We start from the raw sequence: 20,228 nt of genomic DNA, 5'->3' as shown, positions 1-20,228 counted from the left end.
TGCTGTTGGGGGAGTCGCTGGTGAGGCATTTTTCTGTGGGAAGGGGATGTTGGGCAGGGTAATTTAGTGAGACGAGGCTCATTTCTCATCTGCGTGTTTTCACCAGGCTGGCTCTGCAATCAGCAGCAAGCCAGGCCACGGCTTAAGCATACGGTAATGTTAGTTTAATATTTGAGTGCCATCTGCTGTAAGTGCCTCCACACTCCGGCCCATCTGTTTTGCCTGTTTCAGTTTGCTTTTTATGGGGCTGCGATAGCTTTGCAGCCTTTGAAAAGTCCCTGCTTGGAAAAGGCGTGGTGGGGAGGGACGTCGGGCCTGGGGCCGGGGTGTTTTCACACCTAAAACCTGCCGGGAGAGGTGAACGCTTTGATCAAGGCCTGGCCTTGCCTCACAGTTGTGGAGCACACCCGTGAACCTCTACACACTCGCTTCCCACATGAAACAATTTAGGTGGGAAGGGACCTGTGGGGGTAATGCAGAGCAGATGAGTCTGGGGGGGGGACTGGCATTTTACAAATGGGTTTTGAGACTTTTGGCTATGCTCTTTCCCAAGAACCATGAACAGATATGAGTGAAAGAGGTCCTGCAGACATGGACTTTTTTTTTTTTTTGCTTCCAAGCCCATCTGACCCCACAGCCCGCTCAGTTCGCAAACCTCCTCTTCTCCTCTTACTTTGCAGTCGCAGCTCAGTGAAACATCTAAATAAAGAGGGTCTTGCAGGAAGAAATGACACCTGCATTGCTAAACCCTATGCTGGGGCCACACCTGGAGCCCTGGCAGTCAGTCTGCTGGCCAGGCCGATTTTTTTCCTTCCATAGCTCTGCCTGACTGGCCTGATGTGAAGTCAGGGATGAATTTAAGACCAAGGCAGTGGGTAGGAGACAATGCAGTTAAGGTAAGCTCCAATCTTCTTTTGTCTCTCTGCTCTTCTTGGTCTTTGTGGCTTAGCTATCCACAGTTACGGTAAAAATGGCTAAAAATAACTAATAAACAGTAAGAGGATAGTTTTAAGTGAAAGTATCTCGGCATGCAGACCTGCAGCTGGGAGTAAGAGGTGATTTTCTTATTGAAAATTGTTTGATACCAGCAATCCATGTGTTCTTAATATTTTGGGAAGTTTTGCAGTAGATTGGTAGACAGGGTGGTTTTGAGAACCAGTTGCTTTGCAGTTCTGCTTTTGGTTTAGTGGGTGACATTGGTGGTAGGGGGGTGGTTGGACCAGATGATCCTGGAGGGCTTTTCCAACCTTAATGATTCTGGGATTCTGTGATGGTGTGCTGGGGCAGTAGCTGGGATCAGTAACCACCACGGGCAATGGTGTCTTCTTATGATCAGCACACTGCACGTACACCAAAACATGACCTTGATGTGACCTTCAGAAACATCTCAATAAGTCTCATATCCTTCAGGTCTCAGCTAGTGTTGGCCATAGCTTGAGCAGTTTGAACCATTGCACCTCTGGTACCTGTTCCCTGATTTTTCGCTGTGCTCTTGAAGATTCATCCCCACGTGTTGGTAAGGCCAAACTTGTAATGCCTGAGTGCCAAAGCATCTTAAACACAGTGGCTGCATACTCAGAGGTGCTTTTAAAATTCGATGTAGCTTAATGTAGGAAGATCATATATCTTCTCTCGGGACTGTCATCTACTCTACTGCCTGTGCGTGAGCTAAGTACAGAGCTATAAAAATTTATAGACCTTATCCTTCCGTTCTCATATATCTTCCCTTTTAGAGCAAAGGACTGCCTCTGAAGAGTCATCAAAAGTCAGAGCACTCAAACGCAGGTATGCAGACCTCCCCGAAAGATATGGCACAGAACAGAGTTTGTAAATGTTTCTGTAAGGTCAAGATTATGAGATTACCTCCTGACCAGTAAAAAATAAAATTAAAAAGAGCTACTTGTGTGACTGTATGCAGGTGCTGGATGGTTACGTCAAATATTTCAGTATCAGAGACATGAATGGCAGAGTCTAAGCCAAGGGTATCTGTATATAAACAGGAACGTGATGAGAACAGGTCCAAGGAGTAAAGATGCTTCACGTGTGAAGGTCTCTTTCCCTGCAGGCTGGGCTGCACAAGCCCCCTGCTTGCTCTGCCTGTGTCCATGCCCTCCCAAACTGAGCACCCAGGGATGGCTCAGTCCTGCTCCTGGGAAAGGCTGCAAGGAAAAAGCCACTCTGCTCACGAGTGATTTTCTGTTCTTGGGGACAAGCCTCAACTGCAGAGTCGCTCATAGATGAAGCAAATTTTATAAGCTAAAATCTTGACACCATGTCCTTTTTGGAGTCTCTTGGCATCAGCAATGACTCAGCTTTTGGGCAAGGTAATTTTTTAAGGCCAAGTTGCTTGTTTGTTGTGGCTGTGACATTGATGATCTGATTGCAGTGACAGTTTTTCCCAGATGCCTCGGTGTAGCAAAGCTTTGCCTGGATATTCTGGGCAGATCTCAGAGAAATCTAGCACTTACTGATAGCTTTTCTGTGGCTATATATATGACAAAGAAAAATACTTATATTGGTTGTAAAGGAAAAAAAAAAAATATATAAAGAAGTTATACCACCTGCAAGGCTTTTTTTGTAAATGATGTTGAAGAGCTTTCTCCATAACAATTCATGCTTTTAGCTCTGACTGTGCTTAAGGGAGTTTATATACTATAACAGAAATTAGGAGAAGTAAAAAGTAAAATATACGATTTTGGTTTTATTAACACAGAATATTTTGCCTGTTCATATGATTTTATTATTATTATTATTATTATTTTTGACGTAGTGTTTTGCAGGAAATGTTTGGCATAATTTGTTTTCTTATTTGCCAGAAATGCTGCTTCTGAACCTCTGCAATGATTTGAGAGCTGGGAATCATGGGTTTTCACCAGTTTTATTGATTAATTCTAATGAAGTGTTTAGACTCATTTCGGGTCAGATTTAAATTTAAGATTAAGGTCTGGTAGTAGAAAATACAACCCTAGTTCTCATGATGAGGTGAAATATCAGCCTGTTTCAGGCTTAATCCAGTAATTCTTCAGATGTAAGGCAGAATAAGGACTTCCCTGGATGTTGTTATTTGTCTGGCAGGTAGCATGAGGTTAAAATTGATGTGTTTGATTGCACTGAAGGTCTGGAAGGGGGTGCGTGATGGGAGCTCCCCTCCACTGGGAATAAAACCTGGAGGTGGGTATTGATTTTACTGGCACTTTTCCTTCGCTTCTGAGAGTGCATTGCTGACTGGGACATAATGGCCATGTTGACTGAAAAGGGGATTTTATTTTCTGGGGAGGCTGCTGTGTTCGTATGAATTCAGAACCACATAGGAAATAAGAGATACACAGTGATCCAACAATTGAAAGGGCTTGATTTGTTCTCTGAAGACACAGCACCTGGTGTTTCTGTCATTTTGACTCTTAATCTTATCTTGATTTCCACTTTCTTTTGTTTAGTCCTCTGCAGTGATTTTTTTTTTTCTAACTCTCTTGACCTTTACCCAACTCAGGTAATTTTGCCCACTGTTTTTTTTGCAGGTAGATATCACAGATTTCTTCTCTTTTCCCTCTGTCTCCGACAGCAGCTCAGTGGTTACTGGAGAACTGTAGCAGTGAGACGTCATTTTGGTGTTCTGCTTTCACAGCACTTCATTTGAGGAATACAAATAGGTATGGAAGAAATTACTGTTACAAGAGGACAGGTTGCTTTGGATGGCAGTAGCCACCTACCTGCACCATGGGTCTGCCAGGGGCTAGCCTGGCTGTGGTGGGGACGTTTGGTGATGTCAAGGTCACTGAAATCAGCTCTAGCAATGACAACAAAGGTTTGTCATTTTGGTAGCGATGACAAATTTTACAAGTGCCATGAGGCTGGGAGGCTTCTGCTCAGCATCACTGATGAAAACCAGGCATACCTGGATCCTCATGCTTCTGCAGCAGGCATTCCTCCATTCAAGAGGACTGAGCATTTGTCTCCTGCATATTCAGGGCTTAGCAGACACGAAACATTAACATTTTGCAAGCGACATCAGGTGGCAGTGAATAGTGCATGAGGAAAACCCCTGGCAGTGGGATTGCTTTTTGCTTTCCCAGAAGCCTCCTTTTTTGGGTTTATTTTCCTTGCAACTTCAGCTTTACTCACAGCCCTTTGATATCACCTGCTCACAGTAACCCTTTCCCACCTGGTGCCACGTTATTTTTTATGGCATCAGCAATCTCGTCCAAAAGTTTCAGCTGATGTTGGAGTTTCTTACACCACAGCTCCCCTTAGGAGGTAAGGTGGGCACTAATTAAGTTGACCCAGGTGCTGCCAGTCCTCCAGTACTCTCGTGTGGTTCCCCAACACCTCTGGAAAAGACGTGCCAGCTTTTTCACAGTTCATGTGGACACAATCCACAGCTCAGGTCATGAGAGTGCAAACTGCTGAGAGGTAACCTCAGGAGTCCTCTAGAGCTCGGGTAATTTGAGAGGAACAGAAAGGATACAGATAATCAGTCCTGCCTTTGCAAAAAGCTGTGTCTTAGAAAGGGAAGGCTTTCAAGGCAGCAAATTGAGCTTGCATTAGGGCTTTGACATCAGTCCATCCAAATTGCTGGGTAAAGTAGGTATCTCAGTAAAGACCACCCCCCTCCAAACTGGATCCTAAAGAATAATTTGTCAGGGAAACAGCTCTTGGCATTGCTACAGCACATCTGGCTAAATATAAACACTGCCGGGGCAGCACATTTCATATAAACGTGCAAAATGGAATATTTTAAAATTGCCTCTTATCTCCTGAACAGCAGGTGCATGAGACTGCAGAATTTAAAGGGAAAAAAAAAACAACCGCAGGTTTCCGAGGTCTGACAGCACCCACAGCCTGGCTGGCATAAACCTCTGCCGTGTGCGAAGTTCCTTGGGATCCGCAGTGGTGTAAGATCAAAACCCAGCCTCTGACAGTCCCGGAGGCACTGTTTTCACAGCGTCTCATTTAGAAGCAGCCTAGGAGCTACACTCGCTTGGTGAGTGCTGTTGGCAGAGTCAGGCATAGCACAGACAGGGCTTTCTGCTCTCTCTTTTAGAGAAATATAAAGTGCTCCTTACAGAGGCAGGGGGGAATTACTGCATACGTCCTAATGAAATGCTGTCAACATCCACAAAACAAAATCTGTACCTGGGCAACCAGCAAGGAGCGGGGTATAGAGCTTATAGAAAAGCCAGCAGAGATTAATAGCCAGGATTTCTGAGGGTCACTTTGCCAGCTAATATATCATAGAGACAACAGCAGCTAATGCTTACTCGCTTAGGCTGAGTGGGGCACCTTTTCTGGAGCACGGAATTGACTTCCTAAATCACAGAATCACAGATTTGTAGGGGTTGGAAGGGACCTCAAGAGATCATCAGGTCAAAACCCCCATGCCAAAGCCGGTTCACTAGAGAAAAAAAGGGAGAGAACGGGCTGCATCCATGGCTTGTCTCAGACAGCTGTGCTGGAGCTTTGCTGCTGCTGCTGAAACTGCAGGCCTGTGTGTAACCTTAGCTGAAAGCACAAGGTTTACGGCTCCAGCCAGGGAGTTGTAAAGCGTGGGATTTAATAAAAGCCGTAGTAGCAATTGTGCCTTCTGAAATGAGCCCTCACCTATACGGTTTATTTGCACAGGCAGTTACGGCGGCTGGATGTGATGTGCTGACTGTGCTGCCTGGTGCTCTCAGACGCGGTAATTGCACACACAGCCCAGGTCAGAAGTTGTGTGGGCAATTATGGTCAGCATTCAGAGAAACAGCCCTAATTCCTCACAGGGAAAGGGTCTGAGTGGAGCAATTTTGGCAGACTGAGAGATGGCTCCGTCCTGGTGACAGCACTAGTGGGTTTTATCCATATTCACAGCCTTGCTTGTTTCGGTGCTGCTGGTTGGCAGTGAAACAACCTAAATTTCCAGACAAAGCAAGAAAGGAGATGATATTATTTTTATTTTACAGATGGGATGCTGAAACACATGCACACCCATCTTACAGCCCCTTTGCCTAGGAAAGCTGGTTAGGAAGGGATTGTGAATGACTAATTTATCATATGATTAATGGGTTCATTGAGTGTGGTGAATTGATTTCAGTGCAATAACACCACGAATACACAACAGAACTGGGAAACGACCCCTCTTTTTCCCAAATCCTGCTTTGTGAGCTCATCCTTATTGCTTGGTCACTGACCCTTACATCCACTGGATGTCTGTAAAAAAACCAGCAGGTTTCACCATCAGTCAAAGTGGCAGTGACCATGCATCAAGCAGAATGGTGAGCAGCACACCACTTCTATCCTATGGACGATTTCCATATATATAGGTGTATTTCCATATATCTGTGGCAATGTGCTTGCCACTTGTAGATCTTGCTCCTCCAGCAGCGGTGAAGGGGAGATTATGCTGGAATGCAGTTAAATGGAGAAAAAGAGCCAAAGAACCAATCCTCCTAAGTGCCCCGTCGGCTTTGACACGTGCTTAATGGCGCTGAATTATTCATGGAGCTGGCTGGCCAAGCTGACATTGCAAAGGGAAATAAATGAGGGTGCTGGAGAGAAAATGCCAAATGACATGTCAGCCAAACGGCCCAGTGTCACGGACTTCATGGAGGGTCTGGTGTGGGATCCCACCCCTTCCATGCCGGTTGCTGCCTGGTGCAAGCCCTTTGTAGGGCACCGTGAGCATTTTGGCCATGCGTTTTGGTGATGCTCGTGGGGCTGGGTTAGTTCTCCTTGCGGTGGGATGATTTTCCTTGAAGGGAGGTGTTGCAATGGGCTGGCCCCATTGATGGGACATCTGCAATGCAGCAAGTAAAGCCTGAAGTCAGAGATTAACTCCTGTCTGCTGCATCTCTCTGAAGAACTTGTCATCTCCCCTTATTCCCTTTTTAAAAAGTCGTTTTCTGCTGTTCCTGCCCCACTGGTTAAACATCAGTCACCCGTTGTGCAGTGTCACTGCTCCTGCTGGAGGTGAGAGCCCCTTCGTGTTTTTTACATGAAGGAGTGCCTGGGATGAGCAGTCGCTACCTAGCACGTGATAGATGGCTGAAATGATCAGTGGGATAATCTTGGGCTCACGAGCCAGCCTACGTGGTGGTTTGAGCCCTGCCTGCAGAGCAGGATTGTTCCCTGGCACCCCTCTGTCTGCTAAGACAGAAATGTTGCCTCAAACACCACACAAATGGCTCTAATACATATGGCTGAGCTCTCCTGGGTACTCTGCAAGAAAATATTCAGAGAACTTGGCTTCAGCTTCTGTTGTTGTTGCTCTGATCTGGAAATGCTGGCAACTGAGATTTGGTGCCCTGAGTCAGAATTTATTCAGATGCTGGCTTTGCTTTTGCTCCGTGGGCAAGGGTGGAGTTAAATCTGCAGTTACTATTCATGGGTCTGAATCAGACGGGTACATTCACTATACGTACAGGTATAATTTGATACCAAGGCCTTTCCATCTCCTCTTGCCTGCTCTGTGCCTGCTCAGTGGGAGGGTTCCTGGTGCTGCCCCCAGGTGTGAGCTCGGTGCCTCTGTTAGGCCTCCATTGCTGAAGTGCAATGAGATTTGAAGAATTGAATCAATGGAGAAGATTCTGCCGCACACTTTGGTTTTCTATTTTTTTTTTTTTTTTTTCTTTTTTACAAGGTTTAGCTGTGGTAGTTGGATTCTTGTTGAGAGCATGTTGGGAGAACGCAACATGCTCGCAGCTGCATAATCCTGTGGGATTTTGCTCTTGCTGACAGAGCTGAAGAATCCATAAAATGCTGAGGTAACCCCCGTGCATCCTTTCAGTGCATTTCTAAATGAGAATAGGAAGGAAAGGGAGGTAACTATTTACTAGAACTGTGGATTGGACAGCGCCCATGTTTGGATACATGTTTGGATAACCTGCATTGCAAGAGAAGTCAGGGGAGCAGCAGGTGACTTTGAAAGGCTGTCAGGCTGTCGTGCTAGGCACGTTTGTTAGCACACACAGATTGCTCCCTGACTTCTCGAGGAAATAGCAAGCCCTGCGCTTATTGTTTTCAGACCTTATTTCAGTGGTAGTGTCTGGAGGCACGGTCACAATCAGGACCTTTGTTTGGCCAAAATACATGAAAACCCTTTTGGCCCATCTCTTGTTGGCGATGCGAGCAGGGGATGTTATCTGCAACCCTTGCACAGCTGCCTGGCTGTTTGCTGTGCAGTAATCGGGGCTGCCTTGACTCCTCAGGTCCCTCAGCAGCCTGATCTGAGGATGCTCAGCTTCTCCTTATACCTGCACTTGGTGTCAGATCCACCTCGTGCAGCAGGATGGGGTGGTTTTGGTAGGAGATGAAGCACAGCCAGCCCTTCAGCTGTACATTAGAGGAATGGAAATACGTAAAGGCTGGCGGACCAAATGGTCTGCTTTAATTATTCATCGTTAGAAGCAGCTATTATTAAAAATATACCCTTCTTGGTCTGAAGTAATAACTGCTAGCCTGTTTCTTTCCTCGATTGCTACCGCCCGCCATCCTGCTGCACTCGCTTTTGAAGCAGGCCAGGTCAAAGGCCTCCTCCATCAGGTCCAGCTCCAACCTATTGCCACCCCTAGCAACCCCAGCCCTCCTGGAGCACCCCTTAGACCTGTTCCTTGTAGTAATTCATGAGAGCCAGCCAGTGCTTTGCTCCTCGTGCTGGTCCCAAATGGGTGCTGGGCTTCCCTTGCTGCGTGCTGTCAATTCCCCCTGAGCCTGACTCAGCTGCTGAGTACCCAGGGGAAAAGTTCCCATGGCGGTGCCAGCACGCTCACTGCCATCCCCTTTCCTCTCTGAGAGGCACAGGCGTTGTTTACTCTTCTTTTTAATAACACAGATGGGTTTAATAGTTCTCTGCCTTCGCCCCCAGTTCCTTCTCCTTGTCTGTAGCCTGTTTAAAGCTTCCTTCTAAGTGATGGCTTTGTCACTTAATCTCATTAAAACTTCTCTTCATTGAACCCCGTGAGCTGCTTATCAGACCGTAAGCCTAATCGCCCATTTGTAATTAATTTGTTCTGTGCCTCCTACAATTCGGCACCGTTAGGTAATGGCATCAGCCTCAAGGTCACGGATATGCAGCGCGAGGCTGCAGCGCTACCTGCCCCGCGAGCCTCCCTCCTCCTGCCTCCTCCCTGTGCCTCAATGCTTTATTTCACTGACAGCTTTCTCCTTTTCCCCGAGCCAGTTTTTGCTGCATTTTGGCTGCCTCCTGTCCAGCTTGTGCTGCTGTGTGACTCTGCAAATCGATCTCCTGCACTGCCTAGAGGCAAACACTTTCCTGATATCCTCCGGACTCACCCGCGCCGTTTTCCCTCTTGCCTTCCAGTTGGTTCCTGTTTAGTCCAAGAATTTGGGTGCACTGTTCTTCCTTTGCTGAGTTACGGGTTGTAAAACTTTAAGTGCTTCATCATTTGATGGCTGTATTTAAAAATACGAACAAATCCTGGATCCCCAGGATGGCAGAACCTGCTACCACCAGCCCATTCCTCTTGGTGGGATGCAGAAGGAAACCAGGCACCAACTGGAGTGAAAACCAACCCCGTGCTGCTCCCTGCACATCGATCCTTCTGCTACGCTGGTACTCGGCACCACCACAAAGTTTGCCTCCAGCTTGTGTATAGAGGAGTTTTGGGGCCCTGCCCTGGCTGGGTCTGCTGGCTAGAGATAAATTTCAAGGTTAGGAAAGGCAAGAATGATACCTTGGGTGACGTTGCTGTTTTCTCATTGGGAATTGCTGCTACAGGGTTATCTTGGACCTTTGTGGGCTCTTGAAATAGGGTCAGTCCTGCGCGAAGCTAAAGCACTTCATTTTCCCCAACAGATTTACTTTCATCTCATCTATTTCCCTGTTCGGATGTAGAATCTAGCATACTTGAGTTGGTTTGGCTCATTTCTTCAATTTTGCTGCTTTTCCCCTGAAAACCACCTACTGAACTTAAGTAATAGACCTACCCAGAGCTGTCATTAGATCAGAGATATCAGTGCTCAATACAGTATTGATCACAGTGTTCACAAATTCAGCATTCAGGCAGCTCCACTGAGCAGCTCCAAACCCATATAGTTGAGTCTGCAACTATAGATTTGTAATTTGTAGTTTTTGTAAGTCCGCTTAATTTATTATTATTATTATTATTATTATTAGGCTTGATATTCAAGAAAGAAAAAAAAATGGTGAGAAATTCTGCTGCCTCTTGGGAGAAGGCAGCCAGCCATAAAATGGATATATTTTTGGGCAGGGGGGAGTTGATGCAGGAAGGACATTTTGCATTTGCTCCTGTAATGGCTGCACACATATCAGCTCTGCTGCCTCGCTGGGAGCCGGCGAGGCGCCCGGGCACATCGAGCTCCGTCGCTCGAGAGGGCGCAGCATTTTGGGCAGGAGGCAGCTCTTACCCGAGGAGGTGCGGTAATTGCTCCCAGTGCAGCATGCCTGGCTCAGCAGCACGATGCAGCGTGCTCGCGGGCTGCTAGGATCGGCGTGTTTGAATGAAGTTACACCTCGAGATGCTAGTTAAGGGCAGGGAAACTTTGTGTTTCTGGTTGTAGTCACATAAAGTCACGCTGTTGCACGGAGAGGCTGTGGCTGCCCCATCCCTGGAGGCGTTCAAGGCCAGGTTGGACGGGGCCCTGGGTGACCTGATCTGGTGGGAGGCGTCCCTGCCCATGGCAGGGGGTTGGAACTGGATGATCTTTAAGGTCCCTTCCAACCCAAGCCATAATTCTGTGATTTTATGATAAGTTTCTGCTTGGGGGTCACATCAATAAGACTGAGTGACTTGAGGAGACTCACTCCTGAGGTCTGAACCAGGTTTGGATCAGCAGATAAATCGTGTTTCCTAAACCGTGCTCATTTCCCAGACCATCCTCATTTCAGTCTCTCTCTGCAGTACAGTCCTTCAAACCATGCCGAAAACATCTTTTTAATCCATTTACATAACTCCCTTTGTGCGCTGCCTTTCTCTGTGCTCACACAATCATTACACCGATGCGATCAACAAAAGACCACAAATCATTTTATTCGGCGCATTCGCCGTTTCCTCTGAGAATGAGCCAAAGTTCGGTCTCGTTCAGCTGTAATGTGCTTGGACCCCGCAAGCACCATTGCAGCACTGACTATCAGCTATCTGAAGGGGCTTTTTTTTTTTTTTTAATTTCGATTTTGTTTTATTTTTAATGATCCATTTGTCTCTTCAGGCTCGGGAGCAGGCGGCGAACTAGCTGCGATTTGCAGCCGCAGGCTGCCCGCTCCCTCCTCTGCTTCCATGGAAACACGTGTTGGATGAGGCGAAATCAGGCACAGGCTTAGAGCAGATGATTTCCAAAATAGTTGCTTTTCCTTGCAAGGAGTCATGCACCTCCTGTTTGTGCAAAAATTTGGGTGAGGAGGAAACCTGGTTAAAGGGAGAACTTTGCGAGGTGCCCGGCTGCTGTTGCTGCAGGGCTTGGAGCATCCTCCCTGAGCCCCTTTGCTGCTCAGAACCCGATGCACAAGGGGTTTGGAGCTGCTGTCCTTATGGCCAGGGCATATGGGGTTGGGAGGGTTCAGCTTTGATGTAATCCCTTTGCTTTTCCTTCATCTCCTCCCTGGGGAGGTGGAAATCATCCTCTGCTCTGCACTCCGGCACCCTGAAGCTACCCAATTTGCTCCCTGCATCCCCTGGGCAGCCTCTCCCCTCCTGGGTCACGGTGAAAAACAGATTATTTGCAGTTTGAGGGCAAAACAAGGGAGGGGTGAGGAAAGGGCAGGGGCTTACACAAGGCTGCATGGCACAGGCTGTGCCCAAGACAGCTTTTGCAGGTGGCTGGTGTGTTTTGCAGGAGAAGCGATTCAGAAAAAAAATAAGCTTTGGGGAGAAAAAGGGCCTTAAGCTGCAGCTGCCAGGGCTTGGGTAAGCATGGGCACAGCTCCATGGGGACTGATCCTGCTGTGGGACCCCAGGTTCTGCTGAGGGCTGAGCCCAAGCCCTGGCAGCAGCACAGCCCATGCCTTCTACTTGCCAGCGAGGGGGCAAAAACGCTTGGAAAGGCACAGAGGCGAGGGAGGTGCTGAGTGGGACCTATGCGAGGTGTCTCTCCAGGATGGAAAAAGCTGTGTTTTATCCTCCATCACATGCAAAGCGTTCAGATTTTGAAGGTTTCCTCTCTCGGTGGCGGCCCAAGGACAAAACAGGGTGGAACATCATCTTCCGAGACAACCCCTACGCCAAGTCCTTCTGGCTGCAGCGGCCGGGAAGCTCATCCTCTTCACCAAGCTCTGTCTCAGGTGTCAAGAGGTAAAAATAAATGTTGGTCCACACTGCCTGCTGGTTCCACACTAATCAGAGCCCTTCGTTAGTTATTTAGCTTCAGGGAAATGTGCCACAAGAGTTCTGACACTTCAGATGTGCAAAGTAATTGCTGAGTTTACCTCCTGGCTAATTGGAAAGCCGAAATAAATTGTGGTGGGATGAGCAGTGGTGCCCGGAGTGGGTGGGGGATTGGGGCTGGGACCTTTCTGCCCTTGTGTGTGGCTTCACCCAGAGCCCAAGGGGTCTGCCACGGCTGGAAGGGCTGGGGTTGTCCCCCTGTGTGGTGGCATGGGCTGGGCACCTCACACATAGCCGTGGCCACCTCCATCCTCCCCTCCGTGCAGCCCTACAAGCAGCAGGTCTCCGTGCATCACTCCTCCCCTTGCTTTCTGCACACCCCTCTCCGAAATAAGTAGGTCTCGTCTGCAGGTTTGCAACCTGGGGAAAACAAACAAATGCAGAGCAGCGCGGCTATATTTATCTGAAACTCAGAGGCTGTGCTTTGCAGGGAACTTTGATCACTTTGAATGCGAGACAACCTGGAAAAAAAAAATAGAGGGAAAAAAATTAAAAAGCAAGTTTTGGAAAAGGTAACAGCTGCGGTTTCCAAAATGAAGTCTCTCGTCTCATCTCTCCTGGCCCCAGTACCAGACATCCTAATCTAGGGGGCCATTATCTCCTGGCTTTGTGCTGGGGCTGCTCAGAGGCTGAGGTTTCCAAAGCCCAGAGCCACGGGTAGTGGGGCCCAGGACCAGGATGGCATTCAGAATCAGCTGCCCTTGTCTGTCCTACCTGTGATGGGAGAGGTCCATCCAAAGCAAAATGCAGCACTTGGGGTTTGGGTTTGTTTGCTTGTTTGTTTGTGTATACAAAGATTGTGGTTTTCTTGAATTTATCATGATTCAAATTAATGTCACGTCATTTTCTCCCCAATTCATTTACAAAAAAAAAAAAAAAAAAGAAAAATAATTTTAAGTATCTGGCATATGAAATGCAAGAGGATGGGACACAGGGATGTGGTTAATTCAGAACCTGGATGGTTTTGTTTAGAGTGAAATATCTGATAAGTTACAAGCATGAAGTGGTACCTGTCTGAGCTGGGTGTTTCATCAAAACCTTCCATGCTAAAATGCTTGCAAGGACTGAAATACGTGGGGTTTTGCAGCTCCTTAAGTCGCCGCAGACCTTTTGCAATGCTCTCCCCATCCTATTTTGCTATTTTCTTTGCAATTCCTCAGTTTCTGCAAAACCTGTGGCAGGGAATTCAGTACCCATGCAGAAAACACGCTCTGTTGTTCTGCCACCCCGCACTGTTCACATGCAGTGCGCTGGGACAAGGGCTGGGGCTGTACCCCGTACACCCACAGTGCCACTCGGAAACTGCTGCTGCTTCTGCCATACCCACACGCTATTCGGTATCGAAGCAGAGAGGTTAGACATCCTGTGATACAAGGGGAATGTTTTCCCTTTTTCAATTTTGTCCAGCAAACTCCCATCCTGCCCATCCTCACAAAGATAGCAAAATAAATCCATTTTACATATTAATTCAAACTCACTCAATACCTCCTGTTACATATTCACCCTCATCCGGAGCAGAGGGTTATCTTTTCTTTGCAGAAGCGATCAGGAAAATGCGGTGTGCGGTGTTTAAAGATGTCGTCGGGCACATCTGAATTCCTTCGCCCTTTCAGCTGGCTTTTCTAAACGGGAAATGGTTTTGCCGATGTATCTTTAATCCCTCGGCCTTGAGAATGGAAAATGAAATTGTCCTCTCTCCGATACTTGACATCAGCCTCCAAATCAAGGCTTTCTCATTGTGTGCAGAGAGGGGGAGTGCAGAGAGGATGTGTGTTACTTGAGTACTCAGAGACGGGATCTGTTTTTCAGAGAGAAACCCACTTCCACAAATTCGGTGGATTATTCTGGACTCTGCATTTTATTTTCCTTCTCTTTTTCCTCATTTTGTGTCTCCGTGTATAAAATGCCTCGTTTCAGGGATGACTGATGTTAAGTCCCTAATTAGCTGGCTTCAGGGTGTGGATTTGCATTGCATATTTTGCAGATGTGATGCTGGAAGGAAGCTTGCTTGACCTTCCTTATGGTATCTTCTGACTCCCTTTCCCCCTGACCCTTGTGGGGGATGTGTAGGCAGGGCCACCCCCCTATATTCAAGCTGTGTCTGTTTTCCTGCTTAGCTGCTGTTTCAGCTGATAGCCTAAAATGTCCCACAAAACTAATTTCCCTGCACTTTTCCCAGCAAACACAACTCTAACCACTTTCTTGGCACATCGTTTCCCGATGCAATTCTTCTGATTACCCTGGGCTGGCTGCCTTCTGACCTGTTCCCCCTCCTCAGCCACTTTTCTTCCTGTATAACAGCTGAATCCTGTGCATCCCCCCAGCCTGCGAATGGGCTCAAGCAGCATCCCTCCCTGTGCAGAGAGCATTTTGGTCCCCAGGTGCCTGCGGGCAGCAACAGGGCTGTGGGATAAGCTGGGGCCGTGGCTGCTGCATCCAGCAGCGTGTTCATGGTCTGCTGCTGTTTTCCAGGGAAAGCTGGGGTTGCCATGACAATTGTGGGATGGTCGAGTGGTGCTTGCGTGGCCACAGCATCTGCAGACCTCTGGCACCAGCGCATTTATCCCGCCTGTCCCCGCGTAGCGGATGGGGGAAGCGGTGCAGAGGGGTGGGCAGCTGAGGGCCTGTTAAATGACCCCATTCCCCAGAGAAAATGGCTTTTTTGGGGAATGGGAGCTGAGGTCTGCTCTGTACCTTCACCTGCTCACTGGGGTCAGGCTGTCAGGAGGGCTGGTGGGTACAGGAGCCAGCAGAAATGGTGCAAACCACGGCCCGTTCACCAGCACCCCTGGGTGCCTGCGAGGATGCCAGCCTGAACTAGAGGTTTGTGGCACCGCTGCAAAAGAAACCTCTGTCTCCTGAGCCTCTGCCTTTGGGATATTGGTTTAATTTGCAGTTGTGTTTGCACAGCTCCAGCATCAGCCCTGGGCACCATTCCACCTACAAATGGTGATGGAGACACCCACAGGACAAGGCACTTCGGGAGGTAATGTGTCCTTCCCTTTTCTGCTGGGCATGCTTGGCCAAAGGGGAGGCTCCTCTGTCCACAGCACCAGGCAGGATTTCACCCCTTCCAAGAGCCACGCAACCCCAATTCGTCTTCACCATCTTGCTTGGTCTCCGCTGGCCCAAGAATGCCAGCCAGCAACACTTGCCTGCAACTTGTTTACAAAAATGCACGAGGCTGCTTCGCTCAAGCAGCAGATGTTGTGCCAGGTGCTGCAGAAATAAAGCTTTAAAAGCAGATGATGACCCAAATTTAAATAGACCAAGCGGACCCAGAGACCCAAGAGAGAGGATTCCCAAGGTCACGCAGGAAGCCTCTGGCAGACGTGAGGGCTGAACATAGATCTCCCGAGGCCCAGCCAACGCTGTGGTCTCAGGACTGTCTTCTCTTTTGTCTTCCAGTCCATTAAGAAGATCAGTTAATGAAATGGAATTAATAATGCCAGCTGCAGCACCAGCAGTGCTGTAAGGGAGATGAATTTAGCAGTACAGACTTAAAAGCACGGGCTTGAAGACAGGGGTAGGCTGCAAGCGGTGCACGAGCCTGCTCTGATGGGGGAATGCAGGAGGTCAGCCAGAGTTTTGGGGTCTCGGCAGCTTTACTGATCATATCTTGAAGAAGGGACAAAGACGTACCAATTGCCTCCCCCAGAGGAGGGAGATGCCCAATTTTAAGGTTCCCAGCACTTGCAAGAAGAAGTCCCACTGGAAAGAAGCAAAAGACTTTTCTAGGTCAATGGCAGGAATAGAGCCTTCATTCTTAGGATCCTTCTGGTTCAAAAATAGCATTAAAGAGCTAAGAGAAACCATCCACTGCTGAAAAGCCAGGAGTAAATCACAGCTGATTCCTACGTCTTAGACGTGCTGTCACCCGCATTAGTCAGCAAGCTCTGGTGGCACTGCAGGGGCGCCAACATCCCTGGGATGGTTGGTGAAGAGGATCCGTTCCCATCGGTGGTTCAGAATCCAAAATGGAAAACTGCTTCTTAATAATAGACCCAAATCTCAGGGTCTCCCCCCTATGGCTCTTCCACTAGGATTCAAAGGAAGGCTGCCTTGCTCCCAGGCAGGGAAGCAAGTGCAAAATGTGTTTCACCTGATTTTTCAGCCACTCTTTTGACTCGTGTCACAGGGCCGTTGCCTAATGCCTTCCGATAAGCTCAGACTTGGAGCAAAAATGGGCATGAGGAACAGTTGTACTGAGCAGAGAGCAAAACAGAGGCAGCAGAGCAGAAGCTTAGCTACACACCTCAAAACACACTTCTTGTCCCTGCGAACCCCCCAAATATTTCAACTGATGGTTTTAAAAATCCTGATAAACCCAGGCACTCCAAGATATCTCCAAAAAATAAAAAAATAAAAATTGCAGGGAAGCTGGAACATGATGTGATGTGCTGGGGCACGGCATTTCTTTTGTTGCGAGCATTCAGCTCTAGACATACATTTCAGCACTTTGAGACCATATTGTCTCTTTAACAGCTTATCGATTCCTTTGGTGGCCTAAAGAGCTGAGAAAATAAGTAATTCATCACTGTACAACATCTCCTAAGAGAAACATCAAAGCCCAGGGCAAGAGACACAAGGACAAAGCTGTCCACGTACCACCTAGACTGTGAGTGGTGATGGACCTGAAATAGCCGGCAGCATCTCCCAGCTCCTGACCTTTTCACCTGAGCTGCCTCTGAGCAATTCTGCAGCCCAGAAAATGTGTCGAGCACGAATGAGAGCAAGACAGCAGAGCCAGGATCTGGCCCATCCCTCCGCTATTGACGGCCTCCTCGCCAAAATGTGATCGCTGGCTGCCCTTGGCTTGGAGCACTCGGGCAAAAATTCCCCACTGCTCTTTAGAGCTTTGAGGTATATTAATGGGACTTTTAAAATAGCATCCTCTGTATATTTGTTGCAAATCATCTAGGAAAAAAACAAACCGAAAAACAACAGAAATGTCCCTTAATGCTCTTGTTCCCCCAAGGGCTAAGCGTTGGGATCTTCCAGCACCGCGCTGCAGCCCCGGCACTGTCCCCAATGTGTCCCGCAATGCGCTGACGTGGAGTGATGCAGAGCTCTGCTCTGAAAAGCATCGTCAGTCCGAAGTGTCTTCAAAGTCACTGCACTTCGAGCAGAACCAGTGACAATTTTAGCTCTATCATTGAATTTCTTCTCATAAAATATTCTTTGAAATCGGTGCTGATTTCCACCCCTGTCCTCCAGCAGGGTTGTTAAGGGACAGCCCTGGAGGTTAAGGCTGTGTCTGATCCTTCTCGTGGTCGAACACGGTGAGTCCTGATGCTCTGAGCTCTTATGTTGATTCACCTATATCAAAAAAGCCATAAATATTGCTAATCCTGAGCTCATCAGAGCTCACCATGGAAGTGAGAGGACCTCTGGAAAAGAGCGAGATAGGGCTGGTAGAGAACCAGGTTGGGCACAGGGCTTGTCGTGTCCCCATGCCCGTGGCAGGGTGCCCGTGCCCCTGGCTGAGCTGCAGCCCCCACCCCGTCCAGCACTCCCTGTTGGGGCCGGAAGGATGGAAATAAATGAGGCAGATGGCAGTCCTCTACTCATGAATTACTTGAGGTTTCTTTCAGTGCAGGGTTAGGAGGAGCTGAAAATACACAGATAATTAATTTTACTGAGTCCTTCCCCCTAACTTCATCATATGTGGATCGTTATCTCTAGCAGAGATACGTAACAGGCAAATGCTGATGAGCCCACTTGGCTCGTGCCTGTGCCATCAACATTAAACTTCAGGTGACCTCACTAAAACATCTAAAGACCTTCAGTCATTCAGTAATGTCCTGCGGCAGGAGGAGGATTGCTGTAGACCATGCTCTGAAGGGAAGGAAGCTCCACTTAGTGCTTTTAATCCTGCTTCTGCTCATGATGACAGCAAACTTCTCCTCCAACACTGCACTTATCCAGTGGCTCGTGCCAAGAGCTCTGACCTGTGCACGTCTCGCCTTTTTTAGATCCAGGCAGGCTTGTTTGTGCCTTCCTCTCTGCTCAGTACAGATTTAGTCGATGGCCCTGGTTTAGCTCTACTGCAAGGAAATAGTTCTAGGAAATAGCTCCTCGGTCTCTTGATGGCCAACTGCTTAGTCCTAATTCTGGCTCGCTCCTTACCGAATGCATAATTTAAATTCTCATTATAGAGATGCATTTTTTATCAATTGCAATTTTAGCTCTGTTTCCAGCCACTGCTGACTGTGATCCTGTTAAACTTTGTGTGCAAGTCTAGGTAGACACACGTACGGCGTAATGCCAGGTGCCGCCTCTCTCCCTCGCCCAGCTCAGCACTGGAAGCTCCCCGGATGAGTTAGTGTGCACCACAAGATGTTCTGATCTCATTTCTATTTTCTAATTTGGTTCATCTCACAACACCAGTTGGGTCCTGGTTCTGACACAAGCGTGTTCTTCTCACTCTTGATAAAGCAGCAGGTTCTGGTGCCCATGAATTAAAATAGCCCTGGAAGTAGTGTGGGACAGGAACTACGTGGGCCAGGTCTGAAGAGACATTTTTCCAACAGGAAGCAGGAATCAAAGCAGGAAACTATGGTAGGGTTCATTTTGGTAGCCTGGAGAATCACAGAATCATTCAGGTTGGAGAAGACCTCTAAGATGACCTGGTCCAGCCTTTAACCTAGCACTGACAAATCCACCACTGACCCGTGCTACTGAGTTCTACATCTAAATGTTTCTTGAAGTCCTCCAGGGATGGTGACTCAACCACTTCCCTGGGCAGCCTGTTCCGCTGCCACACAGCCCTTTCTGTAAAGAAATTTCTCCTAATATCCAACCTAAACCTCCTCTGGCACCATTTGAGGCCATTTCCCCTCATCTTATCACTTGGTGCTTGGGAGAAGAGTCCAATCCCCACCTCACTACAGAACCACAGCCTTCTTTAAGGTAACCTTCTTTGTAGGTAAGCCCTACAACCTCCTTTAAGGTAACTGTAAAGTACAACGAGGTCTCCCCTGAGCCTTTTTTCTCCAAGCTAAACAACCCTGTCTCCCTCAGCCCTCCTCATAAGACTTGTTCTCCAGAACCTTCACCAGCTTCACAGCCCTTCCTTGGACAAGAAGGAGGTGGAGACCTAAGTCTGGGGCAAGGAAAATCTCCGCTGACAATGAGGGAAAGGAGGAATCACCACAAGACCAGGGTGTTAAAGGTACAAGGACCACTCGTCTGTGCAAAGGGAATTAATTAGTCTTTCATAGCTGGCTAAGAAATGCAGGTTACAGTGAGATTTTGTTTCTCCTTACTGCAGTGTTGCTGGTAGTCTGTGCACAATAACCATCGGTTTCGTTGAACCATTCTTGGAGGTTTCTTTGTGTTTCTTTTTTCAGGGACTCCAGGATTTAGGAGTTTCATATGTGTGGTTTTCATATACGTTACTTGTAAATGCCTCCTATTGTGGGTTGGTGCTGGGGACCTTGTTGCAGGGCAGAAAGCAACAATAGGGATGTTTTCTGCTTTTGTGAAGGCTCTAAACCAATCAGACCATGTTGGGAAATCATCCCTTGCCAAGTCCTTTCTTCCTTTTTTTAACTAAGCCAGGAAGCCTGCAAAATCAGGACTTGTAATAATGTTTGTAGATTGTTTAATCTTACTACATGCAATGACAATTGAAGCCAGTTCTGCACCAATTAGTTAATTATTTCTCTGTTAGGGGATTTAAGCTGAGCACAAGCCGTTCTGGGATTTCAGAGATGCTTTTGAAATGCAAGCAATAGCTGCTGCCCTCCATAAACCTAGCAGACCTCCCTAGGTAAAGGTTAAGATATAATTGTGGTGAATTGCTCCCTAAATTCGGGCTTTCTTCTGGGGGATGAGTTACCTGCAGGAGGGGTAAGTGACCCAGTAGTGCCATTTGGGGAGATCTCTGTT

General features: G+C 47.8%; 1 protein-coding gene across 2 annotated transcripts in view; it reads left to right on the top strand.

Moving 5' to 3' along the window:
- Nucleotides 1-20,228, top strand: part of RTN1 (reticulon 1) — a 98,643-nt gene that overhangs the window by 61,603 nt on the left and 16,812 nt on the right. The gene's annotated exons all lie outside the window — the stretch shown is intronic.

The sequence above is a fragment of the Anas acuta genome, chromosome 5, assembly GCF_963932015.1.
Source record: "Anas acuta chromosome 5, bAnaAcu1.1, whole genome shotgun sequence".
NCBI classification, from domain to species: domain Eukaryota; kingdom Metazoa; phylum Chordata; class Aves; order Anseriformes; family Anatidae; genus Anas; species Anas acuta.
The sequence above is the reverse complement of the archived record's forward strand: the minus strand, read 5'-3'. Positions and strand labels throughout refer to the sequence as shown.